Source organism: Balaenoptera acutorostrata, chromosome 5, assembly GCF_949987535.1.
Source record: "Balaenoptera acutorostrata chromosome 5, mBalAcu1.1, whole genome shotgun sequence".
NCBI classification, from domain to species: Eukaryota; Metazoa; Chordata; class Mammalia; order Artiodactyla; family Balaenopteridae; genus Balaenoptera; species Balaenoptera acutorostrata.
This window is the reverse complement of record NC_080068.1, coordinates 61,928,609-61,944,994: the sequence shown is the minus strand read 5'-3', so window position 1 is coordinate 61,944,994 and position 16,386 is coordinate 61,928,609. Positions and strand designations below refer to the sequence as shown.

Here is a 16,386-nt window from a genome sequence, read left to right as displayed (position 1 = left end):
CCCAAATGAACTGTTTGAGTGTTTTTGAAGATCTTAATAATATTTGTTAGAGAGTTTTCGAAAATTCCCTTGGCTTGTTTTAAATCCTTTTTCTTGGCAAAACTTGCTTTAATAGATTTAGTGTTACGGTAAACAAGCACATAAACCATACAAAACACTATAATTATGTAATTCACCACTTTTTTAAAAGTGCAAATATTATTCCGTGGGCTTATGTTTTCTCTACGGAAACTGATCAGGGGACCACAAGTACAGAAGAAACTTCAGCTCTTCGTAAATCCTATCTGTGCAGTTATTCTTCCTTGTGTCATTTTTTGCTTCAGTGAAAACCACAATTACTTCAGCTTTACATGGTCTTCTATTTTGTCTTGTGAACAAATTTATAGCCCAGTCTGTCCTTAGACAGAGAAGTTAGAATTCTTAGTTTATCCAGATGTTGTAATGTGAGAAAAGAAATATAATTTAAATGCGTATGTTTTTAAAAAGAGCAATTTATGAGAAAGTGTGAATTATCTAAGAGACTATAGATGAATCCTTTTTTAATATATATTAGAAAATTTAAACCATGTGACTTGTGATATTTATGGCAATGTGGTATCTCAGAATACTATAAATTAAATAACATACCAGCAACTTGTGATTAATAAAAACCTCACTTATGTCACAATTTGTTTTCTCCATAAATATCACTGCATTAATTTGTGTCATGTGATATTAAATACTGCAGAGATTTATAAGTATTATAGATGTGAAAATTCCATGTGTTCTCAAGGCCGCCTTCTGTGATATGACCTCATCTTTGAGACCACCCAAAAAAAGAAATGCTTTTGACACTTTGAGTCTCCAAGCATCTTTATGTAAATGATCATCTTTTGCCAAAAGTTCAGGCTTTTTGTGATGAATTCTTAGTGCATTTCTGAAATAAGATTTATGGGTGATCCAAGCAAAATTGTAGGACCAAAATAACAGTTGTTTATTAGTGCAGCAAACTAGAGATAGAAAGGTACTTATTCAATAAATACATGCTAAGCATAGTGTTAGGTATTGGGATCTGGTGGGATCTGTTCTGTTGTATTTGAAAAAATAACCCCATAAAATAAATATGATGTATAAATTGCTTGTATTGACCCTAGAATTTTATAATCTTGAATACTCTGGAGATTCAGATTTTCTCTCAATAACTTTTTTCTACATAGGAACTATCAATTTGTTACCTTAGATTTAAATTTTATCATTATAATACACAGATTTTAAATATATCTGCATCCTGGCTCCCTGGAGAGGAAACATTTTATTTTCATTTTTAAACTTTCAAGTGCCTAAACATATTTCATACATGGTAAATAGACATTTAATGCATATTGAATGAGTGAGTGACTGAGTGAACCTGCATCTGATTTCTAGTTCTTCCAATTTCCCTACTGTTTTTTTCAGGAAAACCCCTTATATTCACAACATGATGTGAGTTTTTTCCTAAATTAATATTCATATGATATTAAATTATGCTTTGGTAAAATAGAAACCAAATGATTAATATTTTCCCATAAATTTATGAACTAGAATAGAATCTCTTATTTGGAGAGACTTTGGACAAAAAGTCTGTTCAATTAAAATTGATATATATAAAGAATATTTTTAAATACCTCTACAGACTTGCATTCAACAAATACTTATAAAAAGCCTGCTAAATTGCATTCACTTGGACAGATGTAAAACATAGCTAGAGAAAGCTTACTAATTACGGAAAGCTAGATATTATTCACACTTTATTATAGAATGATAGTTGATTTTTTTAAAAATAATAATAATAAAAAAAAAAAAAAATAAAAAAATAAAAAAAAAAATAATAATAACTGGTCTCTTTTTCTTGGATGTTCATGTGAGGGAAAAAAACCAATACAAAACTTTGGCCAAATAAGTGTACAAACAAGAAGAATGAAGAAACATTGAAAACTGCATTAATGATTATTTTTAAACTGTTTGTTTAAATTGAAATACTTTCATTCTCAAACCAAGTGGCCTCTGTCATTCAACCTAATTCTATTTTCTGAATTGGGCATTAACTGATAAACAGATATGTTGAAAGCATACTTCAAATCAAACCAAGAGAAAGAGAATGACTCCACCATACCTACACCATCAGCAGTACTAGAAAAATAACTTAAAAATTGACATTTTCATAAAGCAGCCTTACGGGTGTATGTATGTATGGTGTGTCTGTGTGATTTGTAATCCTTGTATATATTGAAAAAGCAAGCATAAATAAATGTAATAATTGCAATAAGGTATATGCATATAGTCATCATTTGTAAATATCAGTGTATCACTTTAGAACTTTAATAATTAAGTTCAAATTTTAGTTTTTAAATAATAAACTTGGCAAAATGCCTTCTGAAATCATTATCAGTTCAGTAAACAAGATAATTAAAAAAAAAACTTCCTCAAATATTAGGAACAGAATCCTGTTTAAATAATAGGGAAATGTATCAGCCATAGTCAACATTAAACAAGGATCTTGGAAATACTAGAGGATTCCAAGTGATAAATAAATATGAAATTAGATGATCAGCAGGATATAATTAAAATTCAATTCAATGACTCCAATATCATTGACAGGAAGATGTGTCAACTGTGGAAATAATTTTGGATTTATGTATTTTTAGTGATGGATTTGTTTCTTGGAGTTGGGCAAATTTCTAGGCATTAAAACGATTCTTTCACTAAAAACAACTTACATTTTACCTTGTAATCCTGAAATGATAATTTGGAAACTTATTAAAATCTGTAAGATATCTTTGCTCCCATAAACTCTTTTAGAAATAGAGAGATTGGAAAATTCATAGTAGATTAACTCAGTATATTATTTATTATTAATATTAGAAGGTTCCTCTATATTATTTATTAAAAGTTGCATACATCTTTTTTATAGCTGCATTCAAAGAATATGTAGTACATTCTATGCCAGTTAAATCAAAGATCTGAAAATCTCTTTACAAATGTCAGCATTTTCTTGTTATCACATCTGTTTAAATATACTTACAAAGTGATATGGTTTGATTGAAGTGTGAAAAATAATGCAGTTTATCCCTTCATTCTTTTTTGGTATGAATCATAGAAAGCTAATTATGAGTGTAATCATCCTTTCTGCTCTCCCCTTCAACAGCTTATTGATTCAAGTAAATGTCTGTTTGTAATAATACATTTTCAAACGCTTCTTCCTCTACTAAGAGTTTGAGCAAGACTTAATGAAATAATTCATTTTGAATAACATTGAGCATTATAAGATTTTAAACTTGTGTTTTAGTAATTTTATAAACACTCTCATTAAAATCATTTTAGACACTCCCAGCTTTCTTGGGTAAACCACAGACATGCTCTTCAAACCTCAGTTGGTGAAGCTGTGTTGTTTTCTTTCATAGTGTCATATTTTGTTTTGTTTTGTTTTTCCATCATAGTCTTCATGATTATTTTGGGGTTATTTAATCATTTGTATATTTAATTGTTTTTAATGTTTATCCCATGCCCCCATTTATGTTGTAAATTCCATAAGGTCATGAATCAATGTTTTATTGACCATTGAATACCCACAGCCTGGAACAGTGTTGGACACTTCCTTTAATGATCTATTTTTATTTGTTGAATGAATAGATGAAGTTAATCATTGATTGATATTTATTATTCAGGCATGTCAGAATATGTATTTCTCAACCATCATTTTGAAAACTGTTTTTTATTTCACAACTTTTTTTTTAATGATTTGAGGAAAAATCAGGGTAGATGTTTAGAACTTTGATTTTAATCTATTTCAAGAAACTTGCTGTGTGATCCTGAAAATGTATTATATAAAAACTTTCCATTAAATATTTTTGTAGGTGGGAAAATTTTAGTAACTTCAGTGGTATATTTTGTAGTTGAGCTGAACAAATAAAATAGAGTGCTGGACATGCCCTATGTCATTTCACGACAGTTTTCCCATGTATACAAATAATCCTGGGTATAGCCTTTATCACCTGTTTCCTGTGATTTTTTTTAAATGTGGTTTTTGAAGTCAATTCATAAGGCTTTTTTTTTTTTTTTAAGCTTTTGAAACTTAAGTGTGTGAAGTGCTTTTCTGCCTTTCAGAATATTTTTGTTGTTTTTATTGTTGTTAGAAGAGAAAAATCTGTTTATTCAGAATCCTTCTGGTGGCTTTGCCTCAAAGTTGGGGAAAGGTGAGAGTTCACTTCTGACCCAGCCCAACATATTTCACTTTCACTCAAAATATCTTCAGTAGTGTCCAGAATTATCCAATGTATGCTCAGGTTTTTTGTTTTGCCTAGGGTTTATAGTTTCATTTTGGCTAACTTTTTTCACATTCCTTTTTTTTGGCTGCGTTGGGTCTTCGTTGCGAGCGGGCTTTCTCTAGTTGCGGTGAGTAGGGGCTACTCTTCGTTGCAGTGTGTGAGCTTCTCATTGCTGAGGCTTCTCTTGTTGCGGAGCACAAGCTCTAGGCACGTGGTCTTCAGTAGTTGTGGCTCATGGGCTCTAGAGCACAGGCTCAGCAGTTGTGGCGCACGGGCTTAGTTGCTCCGCGGCATGTGGGATCTTCCCGGACCAGGGCTTGAACCCGTGTCCCCTGCATTGGCAGGCAGATTCTTAACCACTGGGCCACCAGGGAAGTCCCTTTTTTCACATTCTGACTGTTTATTTTTCCTACTTTGTAGGAAAAATTGTCATCAGTAGTTATGAAAAAAAAAAACTATCTGGCTACTCTTCCTATCTTACAGTTTGCATATTTAGCAAGTATCTGGACTTTCCTAGGCTGAGAGATTTGGTTGGTTAATACATTCCTCATTTACCAATATCACCAAATAGAGATTCACTGTATTTAAAGCCAGGATTTACATTCAGTATTTAGTGTTTAGTTAACTTCTTAATGAAAATATATTTGTTTTAAAACATTGCTAATAAAAGTTTTCACTGGGAATAAAAAAAAGAATAAGCATTTCATTTTGCAAGTAGCATCGTGAATTTGCAAACTTACTCCTAACAAATACATTCTAGTGGAATGAATGTTAACTTTTAGCTTCTGCAAACAGGTAGTAGGAAACTTTGGCTAGAAACCGTACCAATGTGGAGATGTGGATTTGGTCAGGGTCTTTATGATTAGATTTATTGTTCTAATCTCAGGTGCATTACACAGACACTAATGTTCAGCACTGACTGGGCGAGTTTATATATGTGAAAGCTGTTGTAAAGCTTGTGGATAAAGGATTTATAAACCCTGTTGTATATGTTTTTCAATATTGAAGATTACCAAAGAGGTTATTACAAGGTCTTTTCTGCAGAAGATTTACCCTGCTGAATTAGAAAATGTCTTAGCATTGCTTTCCTTAAGGATAAAACAAAACAAAAACTTTTAAGCCACTGAAAGCTCTTTATCCTTTCCAAGGAATATAGTGTGTTTGGGGGGAGAGAGGAGGGGACGAATGTAAGGTGCTGCTTGTGTATTTCTGAATGGCGTTTGCAGTGCAGTAGAGAGTTCATTTACTGTTTAGGAATTCCTTCCCTTCAAAATTAAATGTCATTTAGTCTTAACCTGAGACATCACTGTTTATTTAAAACTTGTATATATCCTTCTCTAAATTTACTGTATATTTCTTGTTAAAAATCTATGTGACTACAGATTTTCTCTGTTACATGACAAGAATAACATAAACTTTAAATTTGGCAATTTGCAATAAAGAAAATCATATATTTATATACTTCAGTAAAAGTATAATGACTACATTTGAGAATTAATGTCACATTTTAAAAGTAAAGTAGTGATTTTCCATCTTACTGCAGTAGATTTTCACACAAAGAAAAATTTCATATTAGTTTTTGTGATACAATATTAAAATGTATTAAAATGTTAGGAAAGAAATCTTAAAATTCTTAAGATAATAATATTATGCTGTTACGTTTTGTGCTATTAAAAGGCCCCTGTCAGACATAGTAAATGGAATATTTAACTTGCATTTCATATTTGGAAATAAGGCTTCATTTCACCAAAGGAATGGCAATCCATAAACTTTATATTATTGATAACTAGTGTGATATCCTCACATTGCCTTATGTATTTCCTGACAGAACTCCCCTTCCTTTGTTCTCTCTGTTTGTGTGACACACAAGGAGAGTCATTGCATCTTTTCTCTCACTTGTATGACTTTCTAGTTCATGCCTCACATTCTTAGCATTTTGGGCTAAACCATATTTTCCTGGTGTACACTAAATGGGGATGATAATATTGACAAGCTTTTATAGTTTGGAGTTTGAAATACAATGATACTTTTTTTAAAATTAATTTTTATTGGAGTATAGTTGCTTTGCAATGTTGTGTTAGTTTCTACTGTACAGCAAAATGAATCAGCTATACATATACATATATTCCCTCTTTTTGGATTTCCTTCCCATTTAGATCACCGCCATGCATTCAGTAGAGTTCCCTGTGCTACACAGTATGTTCTCATTAGCAATGATACTTTAAAAAAAATAAAATGATACTTTTAAAATTAAAACACCCAATATGTATTAGCAGTTACCATCATCATATCGCCTTTTGTCTCATCAATTTCCAGACTCTGTTATCTTTCACCTAATCTGTTTGAATAATTATTGGTTAGTGCTTTTTAAGATTAATTTCATTAATATTATTATTACATTATTCTTTTATGCTGTAATCTTCCACTACCCTATATAATTTGGGCTATATTCTGAATCTAATTTGAAGCCTCTTTCTGATTTGACTGCTGTTTAGTTCTGTCTGCCATCTACTCCCAAATCTCTTGTGAATATAACTTCTTTTCCCCATACTTATTGAGATATAATTGACATAGAATATTGTGTTTGTTTAAGGTGTACAACGTGTTGATTTGATACCCATGTATGTTGTGAAATGATTACCACATTAGAAGTAATTCACACCTTCATCACCTCACATAATTGCCATTTATTTTTTTGTGTTGGGAACATTTAAGGTCTACCCTCTTAGTAACTTTCAAGTCTATAATACAGTTTTGTTAACTATAATCACCATGCTGTACATTAGATGTTCAGAACTTATCCATATTTCAACTACTGGAAATTTAAACCCTTTGACCAACATCTCCCCATTTCCCTTAACCCCCAACCCCCAGAAACCACTATTTTGTTTTCTGTTTCTATGAGTTTGGCTATTTTAGATTCCATATATAAGTGGTATCATACAGTATTTGTCTTTCTCTGGTCTGACTTACCTTACTTAGCATAATTTCCTGAAGGTTCCTCATTGTTTGTTACAGATGGCAGGATTTCCTTCTTTCACGTGACTGAATAATATTCCATTGTATGTATATACCACATCTGCTCTATCCATTTATCCATCGATGGATACTTAGGTTGTTTCCATATCTTGGCTATTGAGAGTAGTGCTGTAATGAACAAGGGGGTACAGATATCTCTTTGAGATCCTCACTCAAAATGCTGAATATAGCTCTCTTTGCTCAGAATTTCTGCCTGGAATATTTTGTTATCTTTTCTCCTATATTCATATATTATTTCATCTTTAAAGGACATCTCAAGTTTGCTTCCTTCAAGAAATCTGTCTTAAGAAACCAAACAGGGGCTTCCCTGGTGGCGCAGTGGTTGAGAATCTGCCTGCTAATGCAGGGGACACGGGTTCGAGGCCTGGTCTGGGAAGATCCCACATGCCACGGAGCAGCTGGGCCCGTGAGCCACAACTACTGAGCCTGCGCGTCTGGAGCCTGTGCCCTGCAACGGGAGGGGCCGCGATAGTGAAAGGCCCGCGCACCGCGATGAAGAGCGGTCCCCGCACCGCGATGAAGAGTGGCCCCCACTTGCCGCAACTAGAGAAAGCCCTCGCACGAACCGAAGACCCAACACAGCCATAAATAAATAAATAAAGTAGCTATTAAAAAAAAAAAAAAAAAAAAAAAGAAACCAAACAAATGTATTGCTTCATTACTTTGTAATCTGTTTCACATTTTCATTGTACTTTATGATGGTTAAACCTTATATAGGTTGTGCATTCTCTCTACAACTCTAAGATTCTAGAGTGAAATGGAGACACTTAGGAAGATTCTCAGTACTTTTGCTCTGGATCATCTGTCCATCTGCTCTCCCCTGCTGTGAACTTTCACCCATCTGATCTTGTTGTCATTATTCTGTAATCTTTTGGTTTTAGTAATCATGGATACTGTCTTTTGGCTTTGGGGGTTTTGCTACACTCACATTATTAGGGTTCTCTAGATTGTTTTCCAATTATATTCATGGGATGAAATTTCTAAACTGTCAAATTTCACATATCACAGTTATCTATATTATCTATATCTATCTATCTATCTAGATCAATATGAAGAGATTTATTATGAGGGGTTGACTCACACAATTATGAAGACTGAGAAGTCCCATGATTTGCTGTTTGCAAGCTGGCAGCCCAGGAAAACCAGTGATGTAGTTCCAACCCATACTCAAAAACCTGAAAGTCAGAGGGCCACTGGTGTAGGCTCTGGCCTATGTCTGAAGGCCTGAGAACAAGGAGTACCAATGTTAGAGGGCAGAAGATCGTTATCCCAGCTCAAGCAGAGAGAAAATTTACAGTTCCTCTGCCTTTTTGTTGTATTCAGGCCCTCACCAGACCACCTTAAATTGGTGAGGGTGATCTCTGTTAGTCTACAGAATCAAATGCTAATCTTTGTTAATCTTTTCCAGAGATGCCCTCAGAGAGATGCTCAAAAATAATGGTTTAGCAGCTACCTGGGCACCCCTTAGCCCAGTCACAATGACACATAAAATTAACCATCACACACGAATGTTTATCATTTTCTTGATTTCATGTGATACCTCTGAAGCTCCTTCTGCCAGACTTTTGGAATCCCATTCTGTATAGGACCACTCCTAGGCCTGAGCTAATCACCAATGTGGATGGAGAATTTAAACAATATCCATGTCTTGTGTTTAATAACTCCCAGCAGCCACATTGTGGCTGATAAACTGATAAATATACATTTAGAGTTGAATTGGCATATCTTTTAAAATTTCTTTTGAATTCTATAATTCTTTTTACTGGATTCTTGTTTATCTTGAAATTATAATTTTACTCTTAAGAACACTTTGAACAGCCAGTTTGGTGTTTTTGACATTTAGGAAAAGGCTGGGATAATAGTGATATGTGAAGTTTGACTCAGTTTTAGAAATTTTGTCCCTCATGAATATAATTGGAAGACAATGTAGAATATAATTTTATTAAGTGTTGAAAACTTATAACAAGTAGATATGAGTTCATTTATTCAAACACTTGCTACATTTTTTAGGCAACCTCCATGTGGATAATGTCACTTAAAGGTCACCATTTTGTATATATATCCTCAAAAAGAATGATTAATGTTACCCTCATGCTGAAGCTCCATAAGTCAGAACGACAGCTTTACAGTAATTGTTTTATGATATTCCTCTCATTAGGACATATTTTTCCTGAATTTCAGAAATTCTAAATTTCATGCTTTTCTTTTTGACCTCAGAACATAATTGCTTATGGTTATTTCTTTATGGTGTCAATTTTAATTGTCACTGTGTTACATTTAATTAAATACTAAAGTATTTAAATTATATGTATTCTTTGTTGAAATAGACTTTTGAAATTCAGTATATTAGATGCTTACTGGTAGTAGATGTACTTTTATAGAAAGTAGATGATAGTTTGATATTTCACTGGGTTTCCAATGTTATTTTTGCTGCCGAACATTTCAGACTAGATTTTCAGAGCACGTTTTTTAAAATTTGGATAAGTGTGTTGGCATGTAAAACAGCACAGAGAAAATACGTATATTTAAGAAAATTATGTCATAGGTTCTACTGAAACTTAAAATTGGGAATATTTGCTTTTTGGCAACATTTAAGTAATGAAGAATTTTTAAAAGGCATTGACAATAATTTATTATAGGCAGTAACCCACTTCCAGATATGTAAGTGTCCTTCTCTATAATTAAGAAACGCCTTTAAAATCATTAGCCTTGACTTACAAATAGTTTAATTTACTTTTTTCTCATAAGGAACCAGATCTATTTTCTTTTTATTTTAAAGTTTTCAAAAGAGCCTTTTTTTCCCCTTCTTATGATCATTGGGATACAGGGGGCAAAAAAAAACTTAGCACCTATTAGTAATCTGTTTTTAGTGCTGAAACTGGTTTATTTATGTATTATATATAATGCATAATATAAAATATGTGTATAATAAATTATATATATATGAAATGTTATATTTTTTAAATTAATGGCCCAAACTATGTTTAAGCAAAGGATGGTAATATTAGACTATCTGTGTGGGTCATTCATAGTATTTTTCTTTTATTGATTTGGTAATTCTTCAGTGTCGTCCAACAGTTTCAATGTCCACTCTTTAAACATTCCTTCAGAATAGATTCTGCACTGTGTTAGTAATATATAGCCCAAAACTTAGTGGCTTAAAACAGTAAATGTTTATTACCTTCTGCGGTTTCTTTAGGTTAGGAATCTGGGAATAGTTTACTTTGCTGGTTCTGGCTCCAGGTCTCTCATAGGGTTGTAGTTACCCAAAGGAAGGGTTTCTTGTGGCTGGAGGGTCAGCCTCCAAGATGCCTCACTTGCCTGCCTTGCAAGTTCATTCTGGCTGTCAGCATAGTGTTCAGTTCCTTTTCTGGACCTCTCCTTGGGGCTGCTTGAATGTGCTCAAGATTTGGTGACCGGCTTTGTATAAAGTGAGTGATTCAAGAGAGGTTAAAGCTGCAATGTCATGTTAATGAACTACTCTTGGAAATCACACACTTTTACCAGGCTGTGTCCATTAGAAGTGAGTCACTAAGTAAAGCCCACATTCAAGAGGAAAGGGAAAAAAAATGGAGAAGTAGCAAAGAATTATGAACGTATTTTAAAACTGCCACGTGGACATGTTTAATAAAATCTTTCTCCCTCCATGGGTTATCTTATCTACTGCTCTGGTTTGAGTACTACCTTACAAATCTCAAATTTATAAAGATCTCTCTTCTAAATCACTGACCTGTATTCAACTTCCTACTAGATTTTGTTCATGGCACTACAATCTAATCACTTGCTTATGCCAGAAACCTGGTAGTCATCCTTGTACCTCACTTTTACCCTTCATGTTCAACCAATCATCAAATCATGTAATTTTTTTGTCCCTAAACATAAGTCAAATATGTTCTCTGTCATTACCCATTTAAAGCAACTGTTTTATCTTTACTGCTACAAAATAGCCTTTTAATTTGCATCTTCTTATCTATGCTTAAAATTTTTTCTTAGTAAATTTAATTTTACTTAATACATGGGATTTGGGGTAAACAAAGTATAAAAGTAAGGAAATGAAAAATAAATAAAAATATAAGCTGTATTGCTAATAGTTTTTAATATCACAACAAACACACACATAGGGCAGGCTGAAGATTTTAGTTTCTGCCTAATGGAGAATAGACTGCACCGTATATTTTTGAGTGGATCATTGAATATGGAGAACAATCCATGGAAAAACCAGATTTGAACAGTGCATTGAAGGCTTGGCCCAGGGAGAGATATATATAAGTACTTGATTCATCTGTCCTGAAACTAAGTAGTAGTGGCAGGCATATTGTCCATTTAGTGAAAATCTAAATGAAAATCTTCCTTAAATAGATACACGGTGCTTTTCTTTATGTTATATATATATATGTCCAGCAACTAAGTAGTACACTCTTCTACATTTCTTCAGTGGCTACTGATACTCCACCATCTGCATTTATTCTCCTCTACATCTACCCTCTTCAGCTACTTAATGTTATTACCATGGTTTTAGCCTATAGTCTACTCATACATTCTAGACTCATGAACCCAAATGAAAATTAAACATTCCTGAGTGTTATCCTGACACCTTAAATTCAACATGTTTAAAAACTTAATTAATTATACTGGGTTAATGCCCTCAACCAACTAACTGGCTGCTTACCTCTTAATCTGTGTTTAGTCTTTTACTTATTGATATCCTTTGTCCTAAAATCCTATGTCTCAAGTAGCACTCCCTTCTTTGAATGCTACCCTGTAAAGCCCTAGGGTCATCCTAGCAAATCTCTGACCCCTGTCCTTGAGTCCAGGAGGAATCAATTGACTCTTTGGTCATCAGCTTTTAGCACCCTGCTCCCGCCCTCACCCTGTCTTTAGACTGGTATCTTTAGTTATCATAACCCACATTCATCAAGAATTTAAAGCATTTTGAGTCAAAAGTCACCAAGCAGGATTGCAGTAGGAAAGCCCAAGAAGAGAGTAACAAAAAAACAAGAAGTTTTAACAACAGATTGGCTGAGGTCTCAGAAAAGGAAGAATAAGAGTGATTTGTGCAGAAACAAGTGAGCAAGAACCGGGAGCTAATTCTCCTGTTGTTTAATCCTTGGTCAGGAGCACTTTTAATTAGGGATGTGTTCGACATGGAACTTGGGCAATTCCTGAGGTTCTGGACGTCGTTAGCAGAGAAGCTTAGTTTCATTTGCGTCCTCTTAGTCCCGTGGTCAGTGGGTAGTTCCAAAGTGCAGCATCTTAACAGAAGTCTTCTAGATTTCACATCTGAAGCTTTTCCAATTTATTCAGCCAATGTCTGTTACACACCTAATAAGTGACACTCTGTTCTTTGTTACAACAAATTAATTCATGGTATGAAAATGAGAAGGACCTCAAGAATATGCCATCTTTTCCCCATATTATTTTTCCATAGCCACTTCACAGTTCCCAGTGCAATATTATCCTGATACAAAATACAATAGACTGTTTCACTGGCTAACTTGCATTGAATTGTTGACATTTTCCGTGTCTTAGTTTTTTCTCTGGTAACCAAAGTCTCTCCATTGTTAGCATGATAACTGAATGGTAAGAAAGACAAAACAACAACAAAAATCTTTTAACTTAAGCATATTTTTCCATTGGACTTTAGTTCCTGATTAAAGCATTTAGCAATGTAATTAAAATAATTTAAGTAGCTAATTAGATAATGTTATAGAATAGTTTCCAGTAATACATTCCTTTAAACAAAGCATCCATTATTCAGGAATGCAATTTATCACTGAGTTACTGATACTAATGCAATTATATGTTAAATGGAAGAAAGCATCCACAAATCAACCCTGGTACCCTGTAAAAATTTCCATATCTATAACTTTTGAATAATCCTTATAAGCTCAAAAGAGATACATGGGAAATTTGCCCTCCACATTTTCGTTGACTTTGCCACTGTCTGGTTCTAAATCATGTTTTTGACAGTTAAGACCCAGATTAAAGCTATGTCTGTGTACGCGTTTTAGCAAAGTTGACTGATGAGTTTAATCAACCAAATTGTCCACTTAGTCAAACAATGCTTTGACTTTATTATTTGCTTATTTTTGTTTCTTTGTTAAATTAACTTGTTTTTTTTAACAATATGACTTAATTGGTTAGGTTAACAAAATATAGCAAGATCAACTCAATGTTTGGAAGCAGTTTCAATGTGATTTTTAAAAAATGGCTATACCAAAGTTAAGAAAAAAATTGTCTCAGCAAATGCTCAAAAGTTTACTGTAAAACATTCTGAAAAATTCTGATTTCAAGAACATTTTATAAAAAAAGTAAGCAAAAAATTTCTATTCTATTTAAACTGATTGAAATTGTGAAACTGGATTCCCAAATTGGAACATTTTTATTGTTCAATGATTTTATTACTTAAAATGCTATATACAGTAATGAAAATGTCTTTTTCCATTAAAATAGAATCTGAGTATTAAAAAGGACTTCATGTTTAAACAGCCATCTAATTTCTAAATGATAGATAAATACATATATTTTAGGAACCATAGAAACACACATTTCAGAAATTCAGTGTCTATTGTGAGACTACCCTGTCAAAATGTTGACTCAAGAACAAACTTTAAAAATATTGTTACTGGGCTTCCCTGGTGGCGCAGTGGTTAAGAATCTACCTGCCAATGCAGGGGACATGGGTTCGAGCCCTGGTCCGAGAAGATCCCACATGCTGCGGAGCAACTATGCCTGTGCGCCACAACTACTGAGCCTACGCTCTAAAGCCTGTGCCCTTCAACAAGAGAAGCCACCGCAATGAGAAGCCTGTGCACCACAACGAAGAGTAGTCCCCGCTCACCACAACTAGAGAAAGCCCACTTGCAGCAACGAAGACCCAATGCAGCCAAAAATAAAATAAATAAAATAAATTTATTAAAAAAAATATTACCACCAATCTCTGTGTTAACTCTCTTTGATCAGTGCTGTGGATGTGCTAGATTCATGTGTGTGTGTTTGCGTGTGTGTATCTGTCTGTCTGTGTTTGAGGGGGATTGAGGACAAAACAAGAAAGATGTTGAATGACAACCAGAATGGAATTAACTGTGCAGTGCGGCTTGAGTGACCTATTCAGCAGTTATGCGTGGGGTCTTTGGTACATGTATAGTTTTTCCAAAATGATATAGAAACGGGGTAGAAACTAATGTCATTTTCTATTTTGAAATAATAGGTATGGTTTCATAAACCAAATCAATATTTTCTGTAGAGTTTCAAGTGAAAATATTTATAGTAATAAAATCTCTTTTTCCCTATTCCCACTCTTTTTACACTTTCTTGCTTCTCTCCTCCCTCCTTTGCTTTCCACATTTCATGCTTACTAAAAAAGCCATAAGAAAAGGTGAATGTATTTATTTAAATACATTTTTATGTATGTGCCAACATTAGTGAGTTAATCAACTATCAATGCAAATTTATAGCTGTCATGTATTCATCTGTATAATTAATTCTCTTATGTGAAAATCAACTTACTAGCTGGTTGGTAAAGCATTTAAGAATTTCATTTATGTGCTTTTAAAAGAAGACTTGTTGAATTTTTACAATTAAACATTTGACTGTCTTCCAATAATGTACTGATTATATTCAGTCTTGGATTGTGAAACTGTTAAATCTGAAGTGAAAAGATAGACAGTTTGCTGTATAAAAATGAAATATCTATGTTCAGCAAACATATGAAACCAAACAACAAACTAGAAAAACATATTTGCCACAAGTATAAAGGACAACTTTTCAAATTTCTTCTATCCAAAGAACTTTTACAATAACAATGTATAATAAAAAAAAAAGATGAAGGGTCAAGAAACATATGGAAATATATTTAATTGTATAAAGTGGTGAAAATTAAGGATGTTATATCATTCTTTGTCTATCACATTGGCAAAATATAAAGGAATTGGTAATGCGTAGTTTTGAAGAGGAAAGTACTGCTGGTATAAGTGTACATTTGTATTAAGCTTTTTGGACATCTAGTTGTTGATATTTGCCAAATTTCAAATATATTTATGCCTTCATCAATTTCATTTATTAACATATACCATAAAATATATTTGGATAGTTATATTTTTTCTAAAATATTATAGCCAAGGTACACAGGGAGGTTTATACTTCTTGCAGTATTATGACACAAAAACACTGGGACATTTCTTTTTTTTTGAATTTTTGAATTTTATTTTATTTATTTTTTTATATGCAGGTTCTTTTTAGTCATCCATTTAATACACATCAGTGTATACATGTCAATCATTTCTAAGTGCCTATTAACATAAGACCAATTAAATAATGTTTTATATGTATATGTAATGTAGCCATTAAAAATGAGGGATACAACATAGGAATGAAAAGATTTCCACCATATATTGTTAAATTAATAAGTAAAATAAATCAAGATATGAAACAATGTGTGTAGTGCGATACTACCTGATTAAAAGTTACTTAAGTAAAATTAAAAGAGGGATGGGAAGAAATATACAGTGTTTTTTTTTTTTTTCTGTTGACAGTTCTAATAGAAAAGTCACCACATTGTTACCTGCTTACCTCTTGACATTGGGGGAAAGATGTGGGAAGGGAGCTGAAGGAAAATTTAATTTGTCTCCTTAAAAATCTCTATTTTCTTAAAGAACATTCACTATTTCTATAATTAACTCAAAAAATATACTGATTATGTTATTACCTGAAACAATGAAACTGTTTCAAAATTGAAATAGATTATTTAAACAAGTATATATAAACTCAAGAGCAGTACATTTTTTGTTGTTGTTGTTCATGGTTTCTATTAAAAAACAAAACAAATACACACAGTATTCCTGAGGTTAATCTGAGAATCTTGTTTTACAAACTGCATGATATTTCTATATAGTCTTTACCTCACATACCAGCCAGTGTTTTAGAAAATCCAGAGTGCTTTGTTCCATTTATAAGAAAAATACCTGTGAGATTAGGTTTCTAAGAAATAATTGTTATAGCTAGATTGTTAAAAATTCTGTCAAGTTACTGAAGTGAGAGATAGTCTACTTTTAGTTAAAATTAT

General features: G+C 33.0%; 1 protein-coding gene across 6 annotated transcripts in view; it reads left to right on the top strand.

Annotated features, from left to right (window-relative positions):
- The window catches only part of ADGRL3 (adhesion G protein-coupled receptor L3), an 846,510-nt gene that overhangs the window by 359,433 nt on the left and 470,691 nt on the right, over positions 1–16,386 (top strand). The gene's annotated exons all lie outside the window — the stretch shown is intronic.